This window comes from Phascolarctos cinereus, unplaced genomic scaffold (genome assembly GCF_003287225.1).
Source record: "Phascolarctos cinereus isolate Bilbo 61053 unplaced genomic scaffold, phaCin_HiC Scaffold_7;HRSCAF=346, whole genome shotgun sequence".
Classification (NCBI taxonomy): Eukaryota; Metazoa; Chordata; class Mammalia; order Diprotodontia; family Phascolarctidae; genus Phascolarctos; species Phascolarctos cinereus.
In genome coordinates, this window is record NW_027556180.1 from 88,972,542 (window position 1) to 89,000,241 (window position 27,700).

General features: G+C 35.6%; 1 protein-coding gene across 4 annotated transcripts in view; it reads left to right on the forward strand.

The window, feature by feature from the left end:
• The window catches only part of TSC22D1 (TSC22 domain family member 1), a 165,668-nt gene that overhangs the window by 16,427 nt on the left and 121,541 nt on the right, over nt 1-27,700 (forward strand). The window lies entirely within an intron of this gene.

Sequence of the window (27,700 nt, forward strand, 5' to 3'; positions counted from 1 at the left end):
ATCATCTACTCAGGTGTAGAGGAGTTGTGATCTGAATCAGTGGAGGGACTCGCCCTCCCTATTGATGAAACCACAGATCTGCTGAAATATTCCTACATGGAGGAAAGTTTTTAGGAAGGAAGTTGTTAGAAAAGTCACATTTAAGCATCCCAGATGTTGTTTCAAGGAAGACTTTTGCCTTCATCCATGTATAGCCTTTATTCTTTTAGTTTTTCTTATAACAGCAGATCTAAGATTAGCTAAGTGTCCAGTTGATCCATATGATCCATGGATATTTAGTTAAAAGCAAACATTTACTAAAATATAATACAAAATTTCTGTTTTGTTGAGAATTCTTTTTGTCATTGTGGAACTTGAATGTTGAAGCAGCTGCTGGCCGTTCATTGATGTCAGTATTCGCCAGACTTCACTGATCTGAAATGCCCCTTGGAATTGCTAGCCACTTAATTCAGACTTTTCTGATTTTTTAATGCCACAACAGTGATAATTTAAGAAACCAGCAGGTGACTTCTCCTTTAACAAACCTCTGGGTTTTCATGCGTTAGGGAAATCTTTGGTGGTGTTTAATGTCTTTGAAGTTTAAGTCAACAAGTATATTGTTTTGGTAGGAGTAAAATCAGTTTTTTGGCTTGCAAAATCAGTTTGCAGGGCAAAGCAGTTTACAACCCATATAAAACAAAAGCAGCGTTTTTCATAAAAGTAAAATCTGCTTAAATTAAATTTGAAGGGCAGCCAAGAAGTTCCAAAGGGCAATATATGGCTTGACTCAATAGTGTAGTAATCAATGAAATTAAGCATTTGCTAAGTGCCTGTGTGCCAGCAACTGGTGATACAGAGACAGAAGTGAAAGAGTCCCTTTCTCCTAGGAGTTTAAATCCTATTGAGGGAGAAAATATGTTCATATGTAAGGGTATACAAAATCTGGTAAAAGAAGGGAGGAACGGAACAAGCATTTATTAAGCATTCACCATATGCCAGGTATTCTGCTAAGGGCCTAATACCTCATTTGATCTTCACAACAACTGTGATATAGGTGATGTTGTTATTGCCATTTTACAGGTGACAAAATGGAGGCAAACAGAAGTTAAGTGATTTGCCCAGGGTCACACAACTAGTAAATATTTAAGGCTGTATTTGAACTTGGGTCTTTCTGACTCCAGGTCTAGCACTCTTGTAAAAAGTTATGTTTTTGCCTGTTTTGCCTTGGTCATAATAAGATGTTTGAATTTAGTGTGAGTCATGTCTGGGTTTGTTTTTGTTTTTGTTTTTAGCACCAGCTGGCAGAATCATCTCCCCAATAGACTGTCTAGCAACTAGCAGCGTAGAAGATTTGCTTTCTCCTTCTCTCTTGGCATAATGGCCCCCATTTACTGTTCCTTAGGGAAGAACGATTCTCCGTCAGCAGAAAGGACCCAGTGCCATGTTATATGAATAATATAAGTACACAATTTCATGTACTTAGTTTTAAAAATATAAACATCTTAGCTTCTAAACAAATGTAGGAACAAAGTGTGGATGATGTGTTTATTTCCTCCTTTCCCTTGTCCTTCACCAGTGTTAAGTCTGTAGGTTGCTGAGCCCATAGGAACAATGCTATAAATTTACCGTACAGTTTTTGTCACTGATACAGGTACATGTAAGGTGGCTTTCTATATAGGCCTGTGTAACTGATTTTCTTGTCAACTGTAGGTCTTCCTGCCAAGTCTCTCAGTCTCTCTCTCATTCTCTCTCTTTCTCTCTCTCTCTCTCTCTCTCTCTCTCTCTCTCTCTCTCTCTCTCTCTCTCTCTCTCTCTCTCTCTCTCTCTTTCTCTCTCTCTCTTCCTAGGAAATTTTAGGAATATGTACTGTAGATGGCACTAGAGTTGTGCACATTCCAGTACAGGGCCATATGTCCTGTACTCAAGGACATTTGATGCCCTTGGAAGGCATGTTTAACATTTAAAAAAAAAATAGGAACCTGTCTTTTTGTTAGTATTATACAGATGAGGCTTTTAGTTTGGTCATAGTGGGGCTCATAATCTGCAGTATGAGCATTGCCTAGAGCATAGCTCTAGACTTAAGTGTCTCTATTGAAGTTCCTATCAATTAAAAAAAGTCACCTCTGATTCAGTAGATATGTAACTGATGCTGTAAACATTCACTAATATTTGAATGGCCATAAAACAGCCAAATGTTTTTTGGGGAAGGATATCTTTTTAAATTATAAGATCTTAAGGTACTGGGAGTGTAATAGATAAATTAATGTTTTGGCTTGTAAAGCCTTGTGTACAGAAGAGGTTCTGTAGTATCTCAGAATATTAGCTTTGGACTTCCATGCCTTTCCTATGTAGAATATGAGAACTAAATTCCTTTTATATTAGAAGAATAGTTTACTCATGGTGTCAGTAAGCTTGTACTAGCAGTCATTTTCTTATCTAGGTATCAGTAGCCTAAAAAAATCCACACTGATTTAATCTCTGTTGTTTGATCTACTAGGCCCAGAGAGAGTGTTCTAAAAGTCATCGTGCAGGCTTAAGCTCACAGAGAGGACACATCAGGCCTTTTAAGTTACTTTGCACATTTTTTTTTTAAGGCAATCAGGTTTAAATGACTTGCCCCCAGGGTCACATAGCTAGTAAGAGTCAAGTGTCTGAGGCTGGATTTGAACTTGGGTCCTCCTGACTCCAGGGCTGGTGCTCTATCCACTGTGCCACCAAGCTGCCCCTGCATGTTATTATGTTTGTTTTCTTTTGTGTGCAACATTACTAGGTGACAAGAGAGCTTGTACTTTTGAATTGATAGACAGTGTCATGTAGTGGAGTGAGTGCTGACTCAGAGGCAGGAGAGGCCCAAGTTCAGATCCCACCTCCTTTACTTAATTAGCTGAATGACTCTGGGTAAGTTGATTAACCTCTCTGAGCTTAATTTCTTCATGTATACAGTACATTACTGCCTGTAGTCTTCTACCTCAGAGGCTTGGTGTGATTATGTGAGATCAGGCATGCAAAATGCTTAGCAGATATTAAAGTACTATACTTAAATATCAGCTATTACAATTATTCATGCTATTCATTTAGTAGAGGTGATCCATCAATAAATATATTTTGGATAAATGCTTCAGATAGGATAGTCCACTGGGCACAGAATTGAATAAATGGAGGAAAATGGGCTGAATTGCATTTGGGAAATTTCCTCGTGCTTTTAATGATCCCAAGCTATTCCCTGTAACAAAAGTCCATCTTTTTTTAGCACTAGTATTCTTTTACTTCACATGGCTGTGAAACGTGAATATTTCATTTCCAAAGAATTAAAAGTTGCAGGTCACCCAAAGGGAAATAGAGATGGTTGTTATGGCTGCAGTATCTTATCAATGAAGAGGTGGTCAGGAAGGACCATCATAAAAGATTTAAGGAGATGGGCCAGTCAGTCAGTAAGTAAGCATTTATTAAAACCATACTGTGTGCCTGGCACTGTGCAAAGTGCTAGGAATACAATAACAGCAGGATAACTGATCAAAAGTCTATGAATTCCATTGGTATTTTGGACAGAGAACCCACGTTAACAGGAAATCTGATATCAAAGTTTGTTGTTGTTGTTGTTGTTGTAGTTGTAGTAGTAGTAGTAGTAGTAGTAGTAGTAGTAGTAGTAGTAGTAGTAGTAGTAGTAGTAGTAGTAGTAGTAGTAGTAGTAGTAGTATAGTTGTTTTCCAAAAAACAGTGAAGCTTGTATCTTCATTCTGCATCAGCTCCCTAGCCTGATCCTTTTTTTTTTTTTTTTTGGTATGACTAGTAGATAAGACATTAGATATCAACCTAGAGTAAAGTCTATAATGGATTGTTTCTTTGCTCTGTCCATGGTCCTGTTCTTGTGCAACACCTTGAAAAGTAACTTACTTTGTTGGATAACAGAATTAATATCCAAAAAAGTTTCAGTGATCTGAAACAGTGGTTGAAATGTAATAGGAAATTTAATGGAAATGTTAAGACTAACTGTTGTGCAGTTTTTTCTTAAACCTAAAGGGGGCAGATGTGACCAGAAAGCTAATGTCAAAAAGACCTGGTTTTCTAATGGATTTCAAACTCAGTGTGAACCAGCAGTTTGATAATTTAACCACAAAGGCAAACACAATCTTAACCTGCATTAATAAAAGCATAGAGTCCTTTTCCTCATCACACTCTATCTAGAATGTTTTATTTCGTTCTGGACATTGCCATTTGTTGAAAGATAATTGCATAGCTGGAGTTTAATCCAAGGCGTTTGAAACGATTTCACTTGAAGACTTGCCTTACCCCTAAGCCTGTGAAGATTTAGAAGAGGACATGATCACTGTATCTAAGTGTTTGAAGAGTCGTCGTGTGGAAGGTGGATTTGTTTTGTTTAACTTGTCTCTGGGAAACAGAATCAGGATGATTGGATGGATGCTACCAGGAAGCAGATTTGTCCTCGACTTATGGAAAAATTTTCTAATGATTAAAGCTGCCCCTAAATGAAATGCTCGGCCTTAAGTAATTGAGTTCCATATAATTGGAGATTTTCAAGTGAAAGATAATTGTTGGATATTTAGTAATGTATTGAAAGGTGTTCATGTTTCAGGTATGGGCTTAGCTTGTCACTTAATATCAGAGCCTCAGCTTCCTTATCTGTAAAATGGGGATAATGCTTCTGCCCAATTCCCATGATTGTGAAGGATACATTTTTTAATATACATATATGTGTATATGCATGTGTTTGTATATAGTGTTTTGTAACTGTAAAGTGCTACAAGAATTTCAGCCGCTCTTATTAACCAGTTGGATTACTAGAGTTGAGGGTTTAGACTGTAGCTGTGAATTGAAGTCATTGAAAAATATTTGAGATGGGAGCTGAACTTAGAGTGATGTCCCAGTTACCCTGAGCTCAAGCTTTTGGTTACCCTGAGCTCAAGCTTTTGGTTATCTTAACTCTCTGGAACATAGCCTAGGAAACAAGGGCTTCAGACAGCTGGAAAAGTTATTGCAGAGCCCTTCCAGTAAAGCCCTATGTTCCGTTCTGTACTCATCCTCTTGGACTCTAAAACTTTTCTTTCGTTATTGAAAGATCTGTGCTTTTTGTTAGCATGCTGCTTCTCCCCCCAATACAGATCACAGCTCCTTTTAAGACACTGAATAGCTTCAAGACTTGTGGCTGAAAAAATCAGTCTTGCTTTTACTGCCTTGGTGACAAACACTTCTGAACTTAGACTGGCCGTGAGGCAGGCATGTGATCAGGCTCAAGTCCTACAAATTGTTTTTTAAAAGTCTCATTTTTAAAAAATACTAGTTGTTTCCTCGACTTTTTCCCTCCTGTATGTTACCCCGCTACACTTTGAGTGCTTCCTTCTACAAAAAGCAGAAAACTAAAAAAAAACGAGTTAGGCACAATTCATTCCTCGAAGGATCCCATTTGACGTTATGTGCAATATTCTTCTCTGGTAGCGCAACATCCTTCTCTGGTAGTGCAACATCCTTTAGCTCTAAAGAAGGGGTAGTGTGTTTAATTATTTGTCTTTGTAGTTAATTTGACTGGCTGTGTTTTAGTGTTGTTTTCATTTACATTGTTGAAGTTGCATAAATTTTGCTCTTGGTTCTATTTACCTTACTGTGTCAGTTGTTAAGAGTTTTGCCACTATAATCTGAATTTCTCATATTGATCATTTAGCTATAATATTCTATTGAAATCATAAATGCTATGATTGGTCCACTATTTTCCAGTTGATGAGCACCTGCCTTGTTTCTCTTTGGTTTATTTCCTCTACTTCAAAAAGTGCTGCTATTAGTATTTTAGTGTATATCGGGACCTTTCTGACTTTATCTTTCTTTGGATATATGCACAATAATAGGATTGATGAGTCAAAGGATGTGAAGTGTAGTGGCTTTTCTCATAACTTTCAAATTATTTTCCCATTTTTTTACCTGGCATAGACTTGAACTCAGGTTTAACTGAGGAAGGAATGAAGACTCATGTTGGCATTAAATTCTTGCCTATTTTTCTGGACTATGGCTGGTCAGGAGGGAGTTGGGGATAGAGAAGTAACATACCTGAAGAAGTAGGCTCAGGGCTAGCATAGCATAGCGGGGCATCTTAGCTGATCATGGAGGAGGAAACAGCCAAAAAGTATAGTGCTGGAGAATATAACAGTGAATTTTCTATAATGATGACTGTGCCTTACTGAAAAAAGGGTCACATTATTTTTTGGATCCTCTTTTTCTTCCACTAAAGTCCTCTATCTTATCCTGTTGGAGTGATAGTCAAAGTTCTGGCAGTTCCTATCAAACCAGAAAGCTTGTGAGTGATAGCCTGGTAGCTGTGCTCTCAGCTAAGGACCAACCTCTTTGGAGTGTTCTGAAGCTTACTTCCAGAAGGCTGCTACTGGGTGAGGTTATTTTTTGGTTGCGGCACCTTGTGAAGAACAGTACGTTGAGGCAGAAGGAAATTAGGATCTGCTTGATCATTAGAGTTATGTGACAAAACAGTCTTCGTGATTTCTGAAAACCTGATGTATCTGCTGTTGAAGGAAGTGGGGAAGCATATATACTTTTGAAACAATTCAGTCAGAACTCTGTCAAAAGTCAGAAACTTGAAAACCTTTAGTAATATGGAAAATTCAATTACATGTAACACCATGCTTTATGAATAAGGCATTACTGTGTCATAGAATCATTTAAATATTTTGCTGATACCTCTTAAAGCATTTGGCTAAATTTTGTGTATTCCTTTAATATTTTTATTTTTGTTTTTGCTTTTCTATAGCAAGTTTGTTTAACCTCTAGGTTATTTAGTATACATGAAAGTGGCTTTTTATTCATTACAAAACTTCGGGTAGATGTTAAAAGATTGAACATGCTGATTCCAGTCTTACCTGCATCACTAAATCATTTAGAAGTGGCATAATGGTCTTATGCCCATTTCTTCATCTATTGTTATAAGGAAGTCCTCTGACTTTATCCTGTCTTCTAGTGCTAGTAGGGGTTTTGGGGTTGGTTTTTTTTTTTGGTGTTTTATGTTTGTTTTGTTTTGTTTTTGCCAGTAGAATTCTGTGTGCCATAAGCAAGAAAATAAAATCTGTATACAGAAATCACAGAAGACTTTTAGTAACTAAAAAAGTCAGAACAAACACACTTCATAATTACTAGCAATGTTTTTTTATTTTTGGTGGAAATGAAAAATATCTTACATAACCTCATTTCATTTTTGTAATAACCCTGTGAAGTATGTGCTGACAGGTATTATTCTCATCTTAAGATGGACAAACTGGGTGGGCATGGTAGCACAAATATGTAATCCTTGCTACTGGAGAGGAAAGGAAGTTCTGACCTGCAGTGGGCTAAACCAGTCAGGTATACACACCATGGTGAGCATCTGGGAATGGGAGACTACAGGTTATCTAAGGAAGGGAGAACTGAACAGATAAGGTTCCCATGCCAGTCATTATTGGGATGAGACCCATGAAAGGCTGTGGCACTTCCAGTGTGGGTAAGATGGTGGGGACTTAGTCTCAGAAAAAGAAGAAACAGGCTTAAAGAGTTTATGATTTCCTCAAGGTGTAAAACAAATCAGGAATATGGAAAGTGAGACTGAAGCCAAGCTCTCTTGGATTCTTTGCTCTTTTTCTATGCTGCCTCGGCATATGGATTTCATAGAGTTACTAGAATTTACCTTTTGGTAAGTTTTTTTTTCTTTTTTGGTGAGATTTTTAAGGAGACTTTGTTTACTTTTTGAAATATAATTTTAGTTAAGTACTTTTCTTAGGGCAGCATAATAAAATCTGATTATTTTGTAAATAGCAACCAAGTCTCCTTTTTCCTTGTCCCCATTTAAATGTTACAAAATCTAGTATATATGTTATGTCAATGATGTTGTGTGCTTTTTTTAGTAAATCAGTTTTTGATTATGAGCAAAACTTACACTGTGTGTTGTCCCTTCACACCGCCCCCCCCCCCGCCCCAAATGAACTTTGTTGTTCTCTGCTGTATGCTGTGTGTGGTAAGACACTGCTAAGCACTGTTTTGTCTATTTCAAAATGCATGGCTTGCAATATGGTAAAGTGGTAAAAGAGATGAAGCAGCAGCCAACTGGTGGTGGCTGCTCCACCCACTTCTGCCTCTCATTATTGGTACAACTTTGGGCAAATCACTAACTTCTCTAGGCGTTAGTTTTCCCCTCTCAGCTCCAAAATCCTGTGATTATATATTCTGTATCTCTTAAATTAATGAATCATCTGAAAACAAAGCTTCTTCACCACAAGGTTAATTGTTTTCTCTACTCACGTGTGTGGAAGTTAAAAGGAAATTTTGGTTCTTAGTCTTGGGTCATAGCCGTTGTAGTGTGCACTTTGTTGGTGTTGACAGGTTCTCATTGTTATGCCGACAGCCTTGTCACTTGGAAGAGAGGACAGAAAAGGAGGTAGCTGCTTTTCTTTATTCTGTTTTTATTTCCTTTTCTGTATGCCTTTCTTTTGAAGAAGCCTCATTTCTGGGAGGAGGTGGGGAAAGGAGGTAGCTACTTTGCCCTTCTCAGTGTTGATTTTTCCCAAGGGGAAGGACCAGGACAAGAATTCATATTACTGGTTGGTGCATTATTTGGAGCTTACCTGCATTCTTAAGTGATAGCCTCAAGATAGGAGAAATCAAGACTGATTTGGAGGATCACGAATGTGACCTAGCTTTGCTTTTCAGTCAGTCAATGCTTGAAGCCTCCATAATGGGCAAGATGTTTCTTTTAGCGTTAAAGACCTTATAGGTAATCTTTTTTAGTTAATGTGGTATTTTCATTCTGTAATACTTTTCTAATGCTTTTGAATTGTCATTATGACTTCTATATGTCTATCACAAGTGACAGCTTATGATTAAAGTGGATTCCATTGAAATGTATCTGCTTGGTTAATACCTGTGCTTCAGTCCTTCAGGGATGTATGATGTCCTAGGGGTTGGTACTTAGATCAGTGCAAAATTGTAACTTGTCTCTACATCCCATTTTATCACCCTATGGGCCAGCTTTGGGTTGATGAACCTTTCTAAATTCAGGCAACCTCTTAAATGACAGAAGTCTGTCACCAGCTTATTCTCATATTTTCCAGCTTAAGACCTGACAAACCCTCCTCTTCACTGGAATATCTTTGAGAATTCAAAATTGCCTTCGCAACGAAGCCTATACTATATCATTAGTCTTAAGAGGAGAATTAGAGATAACAGTTTATAAATTAGCTCGCATATTAAAATTATCTTGTAAACATTCTTTTTCATATTAGTCATTCTTGCTATCATTTTAAAGCAGATTTCACTGCTATGTTGATTTGTACAAGTTTTACTAATTTTTTTTAATTCATAAGATTTATAATACAGTTAGGAAGGAAGAAATGCAGCTTTGGAGGGGAGGCTTTTAGGAAATCTGAACAAACTAAAACTAAGCCAAGGAATAAACATTAATTTCATTTCAATCAGTGTTTGTCAAGGCCCAGACTATGTCTTAATAATTGGATTAGTCCATGAGGATACAGAAACTCAAAATCCCTGCCCTCAAGGAGCTTACATATGAATGGATACAGCTGGTGTTATTCATCAGAAGGCCCCCTTCCTCAAACCATGTCTGCTTTTCTGGCTGCATTTCTGCATAATAACTTTTTAAGCCTAAGAAACATAGTTGCCAAGCTTCATTAAAATGTCAGATGTCTAACTTAATTCCTTATTTGAAACATTGTCTATTATTATAAATCTTTGGTTTTCAAAGTAAACCTTATAGAGGCAGAATGTTTTTATATCTGGAAGGGACTTGAGAGATAATTTAGCCCAACCTTACAGAGTCGCAGATTGCTAGAGGTAGAAAGGATCCCAGAGGCCACCTAATTGAATTGATAACTGAGTAAGAAGTCACTTTCTAGAATAGCCTACAAATGATCATCTGACCTTTGTTTATGGTTTAGAACTGAATTTTAGTGAAATGACTTGTCAAGGTCATATAACTAGTTCGTGGAAGAGCTTGGGACTAATCAACTCCAGGTGTTTATGACATAGAGAAGTGGCATTAATTAGCCTCAGATAGCTTTTTAGAGGCTACTGAAGTTTAACTTTGATAATGAGTTCATTGAGAAATCATAAAACCATTAGAATAACAAAACTTAGTATGATCACCTACATGTTTATATTAGGTTTTGTATATTCTAAAGAATATTGTAATATTGAAAACTTGATTGTGTTTTGTAAAATACACTGTTGCACACAATTTCATTTAATTTTTAGAGGCCACTGGTGTCACTCTCAAGGAAACAGAGAGACTGACAGACAAATCTTACAGCTGAGATGCACACCTGAGTCTTCTGACCTGGAGCTACTATGTTCTTGTTATTACATTACGTTCCTATATCCAGTGTAGTTCATCATACATAGATGGTATCAGAGTATGTGCTCATTTTTGATATCTCTAAGAAGGGCAGAGAATGAGCATGCTTTGGTGACTGCATTGTTGTTTCTCGCAGGGAGCACACCCCCAGCACACCCAGCTGGTTCTACCATCATTACCATTTGGTGGCAGTTTGCTCCATTGGAACGTTGTGTAGAGCATCATTTCATGTATATATACCACCCAATAAGGGAAAATCATTATATCAAAGATAACAGTATGTTAAGCACCATATTATAGTATTGGAAACTAAATTATTGTCGAAGTTCATCTTAATTACTTCTCCTCATTTGATATTGATATTGCTTAATTAATGTCTGCAATTGATTTATCACAGTGAGCATTCACTATTTCATACCTTTGTTAACAATTCTGCCAGAGAAGTTTTGAACTCCTTTAAAAAACAAACAAAAACCTCTCTCTTTTTAACCTGGTAATTGTTTTTATGACTTTCTAAGGCTTTAATAGCAGATCAGCAAGGTGTCAAGTAGTCCCTATGGCAATAAAGAAGCCAGATTTGGTGATGTAAATGATTAATCAAGCTGGGTAATAGGTTTTTAAATTTGTTTTGTGGCTAAAATAGTTGTGACTATAAAGAAATGAGAATTTTCTGGATTGCTTATGAAATCAACTCCAAAAATGCTGGAGTTCAAAAAGGTTTTGAAGACTAGCAGAAGCATTAGAATGCGTGTGTAGATACCTAAGATCTCTAAAAAACCAGTTAAACTAAAGCATTTTAAGTTTTATTCTAGAATGCTGAGGCAGTGTCATTACTTTATATCTGCTCTTTTAGATTAAATACTAAGGGCCATGAAAAGTTGGAAAAAAGGCAGATTTATAAAGAGCAATGCCTTCTGCTAGTAGCATCTGCTGCTGTAAATCAATGTATAATCCTGGCATGATAGAGAAAAGGCCTGCACATGGTAACACCAAGTAGCAGTAGTAATCATTTTTGGTGATTTTTATGGCACAGAGAGTTTTGTTCTAAATTGGAGTCAGAGGATAGGGTTTGAAACGTCTGCTTCTGCTAGTTAGGATATGACCTAGAACCCTTAACCTAAATGGGTTTCAGCTTCCTTGCCAGAAAAAAAACCAAGAGGGTTGATTTTGTTTTCTAATATTCCTTTCCAACTCCAAATCTATTGGCATAGGATGCTATGACATATATCTGAGTATAGGTCTCCAAATTATAATTTGTATCCAAAAAAGAGTGATGAATTTGTATTTTCATGTAAATATTCCATTTGTATTTTGTACATTTGCGTTCCTCAGGTTGAGAGCAGGGTGAGCACTATAAAAATTTGTTGGCCTTTCTTCTCTGAAGCGAATATAAAATTTGTAGAATTCAGTCACATTAGTCAAAATCAAGTACTTTTATTTAATATGTGATAAAGACAGATGATTTGACTCAGTTGCACTTTTTACCCTGATTGCTTGATGTGAGATATCTATCTCTTGCTGTTTTCCTATTGGTCCATGATTACCTTACATTCAAAAATCAAATTACTTTACATTTAAAATTCACACATTTTAAAATAAGTTTTCCTCCCCTCTCCCCTATTCTCTAGTGTGTCCATATATTTTCTGCACTTCCCTTTGGCACTCATGTCTTGATATTGAATTTTCAGTCAGGTTTATAATTATGTGAACTGCTTGTTCGAGATTTTCTTAGTCCTAATTTCAAGAAAAGAAAGCATACTTTTGAGGCTTTGCCAAAAGAATAGCTTTTATTAGACTATGTATACTGATTTTGGGTTAAAAAGATTTGGTCCTCAAACTCATAAGTGACTCTGGAACAGATTAATGGAGTGGGGTCGGAGTTGGGAATCTATGATGTACGCCGTCCTGAGAAAGTCTAGGTTTGGCTTTGCAGATTGTCAGATTTCCCTAGAGTTTGATTACATATAAATCCCATCCTTTTTGTTAGCTTCTGAAAACCATACTAAATTTAGCTCCTTCTACTTTTTTTGTCTAGTCAAGAGATTATTAACATATTGTCCAAGTGGCAAAATTTTGTGGCAGTTTTCAGTTCTTTATTTCTAACTAAAATAATTGGATATGGTACCTAAACTAATTTCAAGCTTACAAGTCTATGTAATGTACATACATACACACACACATTTATATGGTGTGATACTCAGCCTACTGATCCATAATTATTATCATTTATGTAGTTTTATTCCTATCTCATAGATGGGAAACAGAGACCTAGATATGTTAAATGACGTTCAGAATCATGCAGCTAGTAAGAGTTGACTTCAAATCCAGGGCATTTTCCATTTTGTCAGGGATCAAATCTTATGATTTCTTTACACTCACATAACCACCCTTGTTTGGGCACTTATCACCTCTTCATTGGACCATTTTGATAGCCTTCCAATTGGTCTTCCTGCCTCAAGTTTTTTGCATTCCCAACCATCCTCTACACAGGTGCAAAAGTGATTTTTCCTTCTGTATAGGTCTGATCATGTGACTCGTGTGGCTACTTATTTCTTCCAGTCTCATATATAAAGGGATTTAAAGCTCTAACGACCTAGGCCCTTCCTACCTTTCCAATCTTAGATTTTATTCCCTTGTATACACTCTATGAGCAGCCATACTGGCTGCATAGAACATGTTTAATTATATTTCAATTTTTAAAAAACTTTTTAAAAAATTTATTTATTTTTAGTTTTCAACATTCATTTCCATAAGATTTTGAGTTTTAAATTTTCTCCCCCTGACTCTCCTCTCCCCCCTGACCCCTATGGCATGCAGTCTGATATAGGCTCTACTTAAACATTCATATTAAGCATAGTTTCCCATTAGTTATGATGTAAAGAACAATTAGAACTAATGGGAGGAACCATGAGAATGAAGCAATAAAACAATATATTTCAGTTATTAAAAAAAATTAGTTCATTGATCACAGAGAATGGCAATATCTGTGATAGATGATTATGTCAGTATTAACATAATTCTATTGGAGTGATAATCCTGGAAATTTGAATATTTTCAGAGTGATCACACTTTAGGAGCTTCTAGATTCCACGTCTGCAAATGATATTAAATGTTTTTATAAAGTCAAATGTTTGGACGTTATAGGTTTTGAGTTACTTCATACCACCTGTGCAGCAAAGAATTGGTGCAGTGAAAAGATCTTTGGTTTTTGGAGCTAGAAGATTTGTGTTCAAATCTTGATTCTGCTGCTTGCTACCTAAGTGACTTTGGACAAACTACTTAGGCTGTCTTGGCCTAAATTTGCTCATCTGTAAAAGGAGTAGGTTGGACCAGACTGATTCCTAAGTCCCTTTCATCTCTCTGTTTTAACGCTATGATTCTCCCTCTTCTATATCATCATGTTGCAAACCTAATTTATAATCTATGAGGATGTGCAGTTGGTATTGTGGATACTAGTTAATCTAGAGATGGTCTTTTATCAGTATCTTGTTAAAATAATAAATGTCATTCTAGTTACTCTTATTTAGGCTTTCCTGCTTTTCTTTAAAATAATGTTTGTACCAACTTTGAAATTAGATGATATTTCTTCAGTTTCCATTATTTAGAATTGGTAAAGAAAAAAGTGGCAGGCTGAGGAAGTGTTTGGCTGGAGAGTGTAAATGCGGAATTGAACCTCAGCTTAATTATTCTTTAGCACCACAACCAATACTATCCATTACTTGATTCAGAAGTGATGTATCCTCATTGCACATGTGCTATAGTCTTGTGTTTGGATAACAGTGAAGTTTTTCAGGTGGAATGAATGTGTTGTTGGAAATCTAAAATATCAACCAAAAAGAAATGAAAAAAAAGGATTAAAATACACAAGAGACTTATTATAGATCACAAAAATTAATCATATAAGCAACAGTTCTAATGGTTTTTGGACACAGTAGCTAGCTTCAAGAAAGCATTTATAAGAATTTTGCTAAGAAAATATATCTCAATGTTTTTCAGTTAATATTTTAAGTGGGGAAAATGTCTCAAGTTCTAGACTAAGTGGAAATTTTTTCTTAACAATGTGTATTGTTTTTCCTATTGGAAAAAAAATTGCTGAATGAGTGAAATGATGGTATGTGTCAGAATTCAATGTTCATTCCTCTAATTGATTGAATTGGGATGAATCTGGCAAACTTGACATTGCACTTTGGAAGTGGAATTCAGATTACCAGTGTTATATCCATTCTTGAACCTTGCTAAGTACCTTTATCAGATAGCTAAAATAATTTACCTTTGTTTCAGTGTGCTAGATGAAAGTGTGAATGCTTATTAAATAAGTCCTAGTTTTTTTTTTATGCTGCAAAAAAACTTGTGAATAAACATCTTTTGGTACACTATATCAATTAGTGAAACTCAAAAGATGTTTAATAAATTATATAGAAAGTGTCATAACTCACCTAAATTGTGTGTTTTCACTTGCCTTTTGTGCTTGCTTGGTTCTGGGTGGGGAATCTCGGAGACTGGTAAGCACTTGTGTCAGAAGGTATGTAACTATGAATTGGGAAATTGGGTAATTTCGGTCTCTTCCTTTCTTTCCTCCTCTGTGGGGCTGGGAGGAGGTAAAAGAGATTTGACACTTTCTTATGTGTTGTATTATAGGCAAATAAGTGACTTCTTTTGATCATTTTGCAAATTAATAGAAAGGAAGGTTTGGGTATGAGTTAAATTCCTAACTAAATTCTCAGACCAGTATGCCTTTGTGGATAAAGGGTTGTAGAATAGTGACTTGATAGGATATTTGTATACAAGTAAAATTGCTTTGGAAATTGTGTATGACTTATAGGAAGATACATGCAGAAACTAGAAAAAGGATTATTTGGGAAATATTTTAATGATCAATGAGGGGGAAAAAATCCCCACAAGCAGAGACTCAGGTAAGTGAGTCTGATAAATACTTTTACTTTCTAAGTATAGTAAAATACCACTAATGTAGCATTTGTAATAGTCTAAACCTGTTATGAATGATTCTTACTTAGTAAGCAGATTAAAACAGTGTTGCTTGGAGATGATCAGGATCTTGAGAGTGAGAATTCTTTAATGTTGGTAGATTCCTGCAAGGGTCTAGGTCCATAATGCATTTTATTATTATTATATGTTAGGCCCCCTTACTGTACACAATAAGAGGATTTTAATCTTTTTTTTTTCATTAAAATACCAAATACTTTGTTCTAGATTTTCCCCACACTTGGTAGTGACACTTTACCTAGAAGTCACTGTGTTAATTCTACAGAATGGGATTGTAACATGGAAGGTCCCTAAGCAGCCAAAAACCTGTGCACTAAAAATGTTCTTGTATTTAAGGGTTAGAACTCCAGGCCCTTGACACAATATTTTTATTTGTACACTGTTCTAAGAGGATTGCTTATTTCTCTGTGCTCAGCCGATAAGAAACAACAAAATAAGAGAAGGAGACTATCTGGCAGTTGTAAGAAGTGAGAGGTGGGGACAGCAGAAAACAAAAATAATCTGTAGTCTAAGGGACTCTTTTAGTTTGGGGACAGTACAGTCCTATGTACTAGCCTCTGTGAGTATTATTGTACTGTGGGAGAGATGAAAGATGACAAAGACTGGCATGGGCTTGAAAAAACTATGTCAGGAATCCTAAATCGGGCAGGAACCAAGCGGAAGCTGGCAAGGAAAGCTGAAGATCACATAAATGATTTTTAAGGTACCTTGTGGAAAAGAATGTGATCATGGATAATTAGCAGTGGAGAGAATGCAAGGCTTCTCTTACTTTAGTCTTCTCTGCCGAAGAGATGGATCTTTAGACCAGAAAAGACAGAATAAAAAAGCTGAGTAGGGAGTTAGATAGATAATAGTGAGAAAACATAGATCATTCAACCAGTGAGCAAAAATCAGGTTCCTTTTCTGTGTCAGGCACTGCCAGCCCCTGATACTAGACAAAAATGAATCTGTTCCTGTTGAGTAACTTACATTGCATAGAGGGAGGCAGCATATGTGGAAATATAACTGTATACAAAATATGTACAAAATAAATACAGGGTAATTTTATGGGTGAGGCACCTGTAGGTTGGGGAAGAGAGGAACATGGAAAGATTGTTTCAAAAAAAGTAATACTTGTTTTGGGTTTTGAAGAGAATTAGGGATTTAAAGATGGGGAGGTGAGAAAGGAGTGCATGTCAGACATGGGCGACAAACTTGTACAGAGGTGCAGATAGGAGATAGATTGTTGTGTATGAGGACTGTCAAGAAAGCTCGTTGGTCTGAACTGAGACTGGGAAGGGGAGTCACATAATAAAGGTGGAAAGATAGGTGAGAATCAGATTGTGAAGGGCTTTAAATGGCAGAATAGTTTGTATTTCATTCTGAAGGGAATAGAGAGCCAGCCTAGTGACATAATCATATCTGTGCTTTAAGAATATCTCATTGGCAGCTGTGTGGAGGATGGATGTAGAGGAAATGGGAGAGACTTGGGGTAGAAAGACCAGTTAGGAGGCAGTTGCAATCAAGTGAGGTGATGAGGGCCTGAACTAGGGTGTTGGCCTTGTGAGAGAAAAATGTGGAAATGAAATGCTGAAGTAAAATTAACAAGACTTTTGGACAACTGATTGGATATGTGAAATGAAGGTCTGCGTAAATCGTAACATGCTCATGAAAAGATGGTGGACACATGGAAGGAATGTTCCATTTTGACTCAGTTCACATGTTTTCTCTGCCGCTTCCTGGGTTTCAGTTTTTAGTTTTTTAAATGAGGAGGTTGGGCTAGATAACCTTTGATGTCCCTTCCAGCTGTGACCTATGATTATGTACTACAGGAAAATGGGCAAGGAGATTGCTTCACCGTTGTCAGGTTATCTGTGGTAGAGTCTGAAAAATGGAAAAGGCACGAGGACTAGGGAACAAAGTTTTTCAATGCTGGAAGAAAATTGAATTGGAAACTGTAATTCAATAAGCTTGACTGATTGCTGGAAAATTTTTAGAATGTGTTATTAAAGAGATGCTTATTACATAGATTAAAAAAAAAGGAAACAATAATCAAAAAGACCCAGCATGACTTCATCAAGAAAAGGTCATGCCAGACTAAATTCATTTTTTGATGGGGTTAGGCTGCCACATTAGTTTTCAGTAAATCATGTGACAAAATCTCTTATATGCTGTTACTGTGGAAAAATTGAAGCAGTGTAGACTTAAGAGTGTATGGTTAGATAGATTTTCAACAAACCCAACCATTATTGACTTGATGCCAACTTGGCTCTCTAGGATGATGTCTCAGGGGAACTCTACTTGACTTTGGGCTATTTAGTATTTTTATCGATGACTCGGATGCATTGATGGCATGCTTATTAAGGTGGAAGGGACACAAAGATAGGAGGGCAGAGGCCATTAAAATCTTGATAGGTTGAAGCATTGGTCTGAATTTAATAAGCTGAAATATAACAGTCATAAATATAAAGTCTTTTATTGGGTTTAAAAAAATTCAATCTCCTAGTTGGGTAGGTGTTGACCTGACAGCTGGTCACATGAAAAAGGTATGAGATTTAGTGGAAAGTGTAGACTCACAGTCTCACAGATCTTAGGCTCTGTTAAGAGGATACTTTTCAGCTTTAGGGTAGTCATATTGCTACCGTACTCTTTTCAGGTCAAACCACCATCTAGGATATTGTGTTCAGTTCTGGGGATTTCATTTTAGGAAAGACATTGTTATGTTGGAGACCAGAGGATAACAGTGTAGTTAATGGTTTTAAATTCCTGACAAGTGATAATTGGTTGAAGGAATGGAGACAGTTTAGCATGGAGAAAATTGAGCTTAAGGTGGATGAGAGCAATTTTCAAGTATTTGAAGGACTATTTCGTGGAAGCAGTGATTACATATTTTCTGCTTTGTTCCAGAGGGCAGAATTTAGAATCAAAGAATAGAAATTGCGAAGGGATAGTTTTTTGCTTTTGATGTCAGGAAAAGCTTCCTTAGTATCCAAGTTATCCCAAATAAAATGGGCTATGTTAAGAAATAGTCGATTCCTCTTCCCCCCAACCCCTCGGAAGTCTTCAAGCAAAGGCTACCTGAGTATTCTTCAAGTACTGACTGGATGAGTTAGCTTCTAAGGTCCCATTCAGTGTTGTGATACTATGATACTATGATGCAGTGTTAGTCCTAAATTGTGAACAAAAGGTCAAATTGTTTTAAACACAGTGCTTAAGAAAATGAGGAAGTACATAAGACATTTTTAGAAGGATAAATCATCTAAAGCTTCTAGTCAAAGGTGTTTCATTTATATAGAAAATGCATGTATGTAGAATATTTAAAAGTAATGTCTCTAATAATGCTGTTTATATAAATAGTTATTAAAGCAGTCTACCTTTATAAATTAATTTCTCAGTAAATTAGTAATGGCACCCATTTGTGGCTCCACACCCAGTTTTTGAGTCATTGGCTAAATGTGGAGATTTTCTATTGAAATGTCACTTTAATTACTTGATGTATCAGACCAGTGGTCATAAATTGTATAAATAGATTTTGGGTAAATTACAGGAAATTAAAAATGCTATAGATATAATGAATATTAAAGGACTTAAGAGGAATTTAGAAGTCACTGGGTTCATCTCATTCATTTTACAAGTGGGCAAACTTTCACCCAGTGAGGGGAAGTAACTTGCTCTGAGTCATGTAGTAAATTACTAACAATCATAATGAAAATATCACCATTCTGACTCAGTACAATGCATCATGTTGCTTTCTGTTGATTTTATTTTCATTGTATTTCTGAATGTAACCAAGGGACATTAGAACTGTGAAAAGAATCAATTTTGATTTGTCTTTTGGAGAAGAGTGATAAAATAATAGACTCAAACTAAAAGATCAGCTTAGTCTCGGTTAGGTTCTCTTATAAATATGTACTAGCCAAGTTAATCACTTTCAGTGGCAACATAGTTTAAATCTCATTTGCTGTTGAAGTAGAGCTCCTACTTTACTGTTACATGGATTATAGTTCAAAGCTGCTCAGAGCTAGTCATTTTCACATTCTGCCAGTTCAGTGAATTTTTTGTAGTTTTGCTTTTATTTTGTTTTTGATAGTTTTAAAGTTATTTCCAATACTTTTCTTTATAATTGCTCATCTGAAATAAAGTATTCTTAGTGTGACATTGTTAGAGAAATAAACATTCCCCAAATCTTATCACCTTTTCTTTCCTTAGCATAATTTTGCTTCACCTTTTCCCCTACCATAAAAAAAAATGAAAAGTAAGAGTTTTAATTTTCTTTACAAGGATTCCTTTTAGGCTGCAGGGGACTAATAGGTTGTTGAAAAGGTTTTTTGTTTTGTTTTGCTTTTCCTATTAGAAACTTGCACACAAGCCTGTATGGCTTGGCTTAGGGTAATAATGTTGTACTTTGAGCATATAGTATTAAGTTGAATTGTTTTAATCCTGTGTAAGAATATGTAATATCTTTAGTCCTAGGCACTGTCATATTCATTAATTTCATCAGCAGCCCCAAGTTTTAGGTGACAGTGAAGAAACAGAAAGTGAAAAAGGCAATGTCAGAGAAACGAAGAAAGAGGCAGAGTGGGTAGAGAGCAAAGGAGAGTAGAGTGAGAAAGATGTCTAGTGAGGCAAATGCTAATGCCACCAACAGTTGCCTTAGGGTTAGGGTCACCATAACATGGTTGATTACTCTGGTAAACCTAGCATTAGAAAACATCTTTAAATAAATAACTCAGTCTGGTTAAGCTGTTCTGTCAACCAGAAATTTGTCATTTCAGTCCTTTGCTTGTGTAATGATAAGTATTAGTCATCAGCTTTCAGATGAAAGATACTAAAGTGCCTTCTAAATCATCAGAGTTAAATGATACTTGGTTTAGTTTATATTGTGTATTATATATAGTTATTTAAAAACTGGGAGTCTGAATATAATATATATTCTTATTTCCTGTTATCTTGAATGTTTAAGGAGAACTTTTTTTAAAAAAAATAACAATACAGAGTTACAGAGAATTCAGGTGTTTTTAAGAAATATAGAAAGTTGAATCAAGAGCTTGGCTCAGCACATACAAATTTTACCATGGTCCTTAAAACCAGTGATTCTTGGCTTGGTTTTATTGACATTCAAGGGCTTGGAGTGTTTCTAGATAATATAAGATGTTACAAAATTATTTTTTCAAAATCCTAATTCGTGTATGAGTTATTGAAATTATCCCCATTGTTAGTGGGAAGTAACAGTACAAGCATAAGACATTGTTGACATCAAAGGTAATGCTAAGATTGCCCTAAAACACAAGTTCTAAAAATCATTTTATGGATAGACCATGTTTCTTACTTGAATCCTATTTGTGAATGCAAAAAAAAAATCTTATGATAACATATGGAGAGAATCTGGCAGTTTTTAGTGAAATAGCATTGCATTGATACTGGTTTTTATTTGATGTCATTGCTTCAAAAAGTGGGACTTAAGGATGGACCTTTGGGTCTTCTTTCAACTCCCTTCTTTCTTGGATGTGGAATCTGATAAAAGAACATTTGCTCAAGGTCACATTTCCAGATAGTGTTAGAAATATGATTAAATTGTAGACCTTCAGACTGGTAATATAATGCTTTTCCTAAGTACGACATGCTGGGATTATTAATTGCAAATACAAAAGACTGCCTAGTAGACCTCCTGGGAAACACTCAATAGGCCATATTTTGAAAACCACACATTTCAAATATTTGTTTCCATTTCTTTCAAGAAATATCCACACCTTTTTCAGACTTTGGGATGTGTCTTTACGTATATTTCGTAGTATGTATTTGGGGGAAAGTAGAGTAAGAATGGTGAAAACCTTTTTTGTTCTGCACTGACAACTGGAATACAAAAGCATTGCTAACCACCATTTATTTTCTTTTTCTAAATGAAGAATTATAAATAAAAACTTAGATTGCTTCAATTTACTGTGGTCCTTGAAACTAGTGATCATGTGCTCTGTGTTTTAGATATTCCAGGGATAGACCAGGTCAGTTTGTGGAAACAAGTTTGATACTTGATGTCATTAACCTAGCTAAGTGGTATCGATTTTTTGAATTCCTTTTTGTGAAGCTCTTTTTTTTTTTTTGGCAACATAATGACAAGTTTGTTTGGCTAAAATCTCCCTTATAACTAGAAATCCCTATTGGACAGGGAGACTGAATGAAGTTGGTGGTTTGCTTGAGTTCAGGAGTGCTGGGTTTGTAGGATGATCGAAACCGATTGGATATATAGACTAAGTCTGGCACCAGAGCAGTGAGCCAGTGGAGTGGAGGGGCATTAAGGAGGGGGGCAGCCACTGCATGGTAGCCTGGTCCACTTATTGAAAGATACCAATTCTTAAAGCACCCATAACAACCATCACAAAGTCAACTCTTCATCTGGGTCTTCTGACTGCCATTCTCTAAAATCTATCATGACCAGACTGATGTGAAAGTACTAAGATTTGAGAATGATAATATTTTAAACTGAATTTAAGAAAGAGAAGCGAGATGAATTTTTAGCGTTGTTAGTGAGGATATCTATATCACATTTGAGAAAGGTGATGACTTCCAAATGGCATTTTGGGCTCAACTATGTCAGAAGTAGAAGCGGACAAGGAATTGTTGCTGATATAAGTACATATGCATCTTATTTTCCTATTCAGGTTATCTGTTGAACTGTGTTCATTTTCTTTCTCCTTTTTTCCTTATGTATCAGTCTAAAGTTTTTGTTATTATATAACAAATGTCTTTAGTTCTAGGTGCTGTCACGCTCATTAATTTCATCAGCAGCCCCAAGTTTTAGGTGACAGTGAGGAAACAGGAAGTGAAGAAGGCAATAAGATCCTAGATTTAGAGCTGGGTGGGACTTAGCAAGCCATTTGGCCAATGCTGTAATTTTATAAATGAAGAAACTGAGGCCCATAGAGTTAAGTGAAATTTGCCTAGTCATTCAGTAATACTAGCAGAGCAAGAATTAGAAACCAGCATCCTCTGATTTCAAATCCAGTACTCTTTCCATTATACAATATTACTGGTATTATAAGAATATCTTTAAAATAAATGCAATCTGAAAATAAAAAAAAAACTCAGGTAACTGGTGGGGCAATATTTTAGAAAATATTTCACTTTATTATTTGATATCTTTAAATAATGAGATCTAGTGCATTTAAAGTGATTCAATTTACAGATATTTGAATTATGGACTGTTTTGGAGAAAGTAATCCTGAAATGAGAAAACTTGTGTCAGTGAACATTTTAAATTTAAATTTTTGAATTCCGTCTTTTGTATCATACTGAAATAAAATAGGTGATTTAAGGAAAAAATAGACCATATTAGCTTTCCCATTCTCCATACTTTTTTGTTTTCGAACAAAAGATATTAAAACAAGGTAGAAATTAAAATGCCTAGTATTTGTTCTGTACCTCAGACTTTGATTCTTAGCCTTGTCTTGTCTCTTCTATGACATCTAAGCCTTGAAAAAAATGTTTCTTGTTTATCCATAAAGGTAGCTAGATACCTGAGGTCTTTTTATTTTGAGGGCTATTTTATGCTTTATTCTGAAGGCTGTAATGGATTTACAAAGTTTATTTCTGTGGTCAAACCCAGACTATTATTACTACACCTCCTTAATCACATGTCATTATATTATCTTTAGACATTCATACAAATAATATCCTCCTTCTGTCTCCCCTTCTCTCACTTCCCCTGTACTGGTTTTCACCAGTTTTATTTTTCAGATGTATGTTAATTTTCATACACTGACTTGGATGTATCAAAATAACAATGGAAGTAGAGGGAAGCAGGTATAAGTGATTTTGGTGGTCTAAGAACTACCAGCATTAAAGTGTATCAACTTAGGCAAAGTAGTTTGGCCAGTTTTTCTGTGTATGATCTGGCTTGATGGGACATGAGCCTGATCGATAGGTTCTACAAACCCTACTGGACAAGGGACAGGGAATTGATTCTGTGCATATAGCAGTTAACCTTAGGTTATTCTTTAGGAGCTTGGAAGTTAAGATCATTGATTAAAACATTTTTCACTTTAACAAATCCTCTGTGTGTGTGTGTGTGTGTGTGTGTGTGTGTGTGCGCGCGTGCGCGCGTGTGCACACGTACATACACAACTTTTCTTTTCATCCTTAAAACTATTGTCACATTAATAGATGCTAAGAAAAATCTGATCAAAACATTTTTAAATGAATGAATAATATAGACATATCCTCTGGATATGAAATGAGAGTGATTTGTTTAAAATAATTTTAAGTAACATTGGTACTTTGCATCTGTGGCTTTATCATTGTGGATATTCTTTTTATCTATAAATCACAATCAACCTCTTGTCATCTTGCGTGCATCGCCGCGCCGCCCCCCCCTCCCCGCCATGTGATTCTTAAGTGTGTCTTTACATAAATCCTCTGTGGAAGCTCCATGTACCTATTGAGCCTGCCTTATAATTCTTTTAATGACTCAGCAATATTGGTTAACACTCATTGACTTGTCTCATTCTAGCTTTGTGACTGGCCCACTTCTTTTTGATCTTAGGCATTCTATGCCACTTCTTGTAGGCAAATTATGATTGGTGACATGCTTCTAGATGGTATACCTTGACCCCTGTGTGTCTTTCCATTACTCTTGGGTGATTTTCATCCTGTTGAAATCATGGTGTTGCATGACTTGCAGTTACGGGGCATCACTAGACTATTCATTGGTAATAAACAAATGGCCTTGATACTGCTTTTGAGTACTTCTATAAGAATTGAGAAGAAATCACATGTAATTAAGCCTTTGTGCTTTCCTAAAATTTAATAAGTTATGGTGTGGCAGCAGTAATGTTAAATTTTATTTTGAAATGATAGGGGGATGAATGCATTACACAATTGTATACAATGTATTTTTATTTCAGATCCTGTGACAAATGAAAAATGGATACTGTAAGTGAAAAGGTAAACAGTATCCTATTGCTGGCAAGTTGATGTCCTTATTTGGAAGAAGATTCAATTTTCTTCTAAATGCATTTGTAGATCATTTCTACATATAGGCTGAGGTGTTATGGTTTATATAATAAAAGTTGAAAAACTGTGCATAGGACTCTGAAGACAGGGATATGACGACTGTCTTCATATGTTCCAAAAATTGTCTTTTCTTGATTTCAAAGATGGAGGACATGTTGACTATTTGAAAGGTTTCTGCTTGCCCAAGAGCATGACTGAAGTTGCAAAGAAAGCCATTTAGACCTTAATGGAAAGAAAGTTAACTAACAGCTAGAACTGTCCCAATGTTAGATGAGGCTGCCCCAAAGGTATTGGCTTTTCCCTACCTGGAGGCCTCCTCAAGTGAAAGTTAAATGAACCCCCTGGGCCAGCTGTGATAGATGGACTTTGAGGTTCCTTCCAGTCCTCTGATCTGTGAATTGTTAGCCTTTAATTGGGCAGCACTAACACATAGGTATTGATTTGTCTAGGCTTTTCAACCTGATGTTTTATGTAAACCCAAGAGATTTTGCAAGACCAGAGGTAGAGAAGATTTCTCATTTTTATTTCAATATACTTCTTAAAGACTTTTCAGGCTCAGCAGGAACTTTTCTCTTTCTACACTACTTGGTATGATCTTGCTCCTTTTGAATTCAATAAATTTTATTACTTGTCAAACTTCCACATGTTGATAACAGAAATTTAATTTTTAAAAAGTTATGATTAATTTGTGTTCAAATTTTCAGTCTGTTAAATATTTCTAGTATATTCTAATATATGTGAATGATATTTCTAAGATGTTAGTATGAAGTGTGGTTATTGTAGTATGTCACAATACTATTCTTTTTGATGTCCATATTTTAGGTTTATTTGTTAATATATATGAATGCCAAAGAAGCTTTTTAAAAAAAAGTTTCATAGTGGTGCTTTTTAAAAGGAAAAATTATGCAGAAAAAATTCTGATTCAAGTTACTTTTGGAAACTAAATGAGGTATAAATTTTATTAGTTAAAATTTTCTGATTGAGCTTAGTTTTAAAGTATTTTGTTTTTTCAACTACATCCTTTAATATATTTAATAACTAGAGTTAAATGTCAAAATATTTGTGTAACAACACAGTTCAGTCTTAATATGCATGGCATATAAAGTTCACTTCTTTGATCCCTCACTTGAACCAAGTAGGTTCTTCTAGATCAAAGACTTAGTAGTATCTCTCCAAACATACTGTCTTATCATATTTGCAGTAGGAAGGAAAACATAAATCCATTCCAATCTGATTTCTTTTGTGATCTTAGTACAGAGGATGACTTCTAACCAATATTTTGGTTAATTTTTTTGAAAGAAGAATAGGGCTATATTTTCTCCTTTCCTATGAGGTTTATTCCTATAGAAAGGTGACCATGAGTCCCTAACTGCTCTGCCAGTAGAGTGTAAGCTCTGGAAGCTTTGCTGTTGGGGCCCAGTGGACTCTATGTCTGTCAGAGACACCAGCTGACCTCGTTAATATGGCAGGGACCTTCTTGCCTGCAACAACTCTCATAGGTCTTTGGCCAGCTGCTAGGGGTCTTACTCTCTTCGGGGGCAACAAGGAGTGCCCATGTCTACAAAATCACAGACCTCTGAAGGTTTAAAGTGTTGCTGGACATATTGATTGTGTAACAGTAGTAGGTGCGCTGTAATACGTGTTCCTTTACTTTGAATAACTTAAAATAGGGTAACATTCATTAAACCTTAAGATCATAGCAAAATCAAAGTCGCAACGAAAAAGGTAAAAGGTGAAAAAGTAGAAGAAATACAAGAAGCATGAATAGTTGGCTTAAGTTAATTAGGATGAAGAAACACCATGAAATGAGTTTGCTTGGCTGAGCTCAAGGATGCTCATTCTACTAAAAGTTGTGTTTGTGGGATTTTTTTTCATTTCAATTGTGACTGCATAGTTTTGCCAGCTTTATTATTCAGGAGGTGGTTTGGAGCAAGCAAACTGTTAAGTTTTTGTGGTTTCAGTTATTCTGGTGCTCATAGTTCACACCATCTATTAAAAAGGTAGCTGGAGAGCATTTTCACTTTTATGGCTGGATTTTGTCTTTTCTGCTACTTAACACATGCTTGGTTTTATGTGTCTATTTTAGACTGTTTTCCTTCCCCATTATGTACTTTGTTCTATCAATCAGAGCAACAGAATGGAAATGGTCATCTCTGAAGCCTTAAGTAGCAGTGTTTTCATTGTACCTTAGCTGATAGTTGTTGCAAGACTTGACATTAGTTGTTAGGTAATGAGGTGAATGATTTCCTTTATTTTTGCCATGACCTCTTTTTGCATTAGAATTTTGTTAGAAGATGAAGAAAAGTCTTTCAAAAAAGCTGATATTCCATAATCTTGTAATCACTGTAGACAAGTTTAAGCAGCTGAAACCCCTTAAATTGCTCTAATAGATAAACTGACTGAAAACTTTTACTTTAGGAGAGTGTCCAGTTAAATATACTCATGAAGCAGTTTGTTGTTATTGTTTGTTTTCTACACATCTAGGATTTTTCTAAATGAGACTTTTTTCTTTCTTTTTTTTGATGCTTTTAAAGTTTTTCACATGTGGGTTTACAGAGGGGAAAAAAGTCACTAGTGACTTGGAAATGATTTTTCCTAAAATCCAAGTTTTCTGACTTTCCACTTATTTACTTAGTGATAAATGTTAATTTAATGAGTTTTTCCTTCAAAAATGTCTTCAAATTTTGCAATACAGTTTGAAAGTATGTAGTGTCAGCTCATGTTAAAAAGTGTATTGCTTTTTGAGAGAGTAGATGTGTAAGAATTTTCACTTTAAAACCCATACACAAGCATAAAAGCAAAGCAAAATTAATTCACTTTTTTTAATCCAAAGTATCCATGAGCTATTTCTCTTTCACATTGAAAGCTATAACTATAAATATTGTAGTTCTGAGTGGACTAGACAGAATTTAGTATAGTGGAGCATTGCTTCTGACCTGTTGCTTTTCATTTCACTGTTGGAACCTACCTCTCCATAAACGGATAAAAATTAACCAAAGCAGAACTCTAGCTATACCATATATAGAAACAGGACAAACTCTTTTAGTGATTTATGTAAAATAAAGTGATTCATGTGTAGACAGCCAGTGTTAAAGAGAAATAACCCTCTGGCTTTGTCCTTGGGTAGTTTTTCCCTTTCAGATCTTAGCTTTTTTTGGTGAGTTGCTTTTTTCTTCAAACATCTACTAAAGCAATTAATTTGTATTTCACCTCACCAAATTTACCAGGAGAACCTGTTAGATAAATTATTGAAAGAAAGATAATTCTTTTAGATATTAAAGATAACCACCTTTTAAAAAACTGTCAAATAGAAAGTACAAAGTTATTTTAACAATTTAGAGCCAAGTTTATTTTGTATTTGGCAAAAAAAAATTG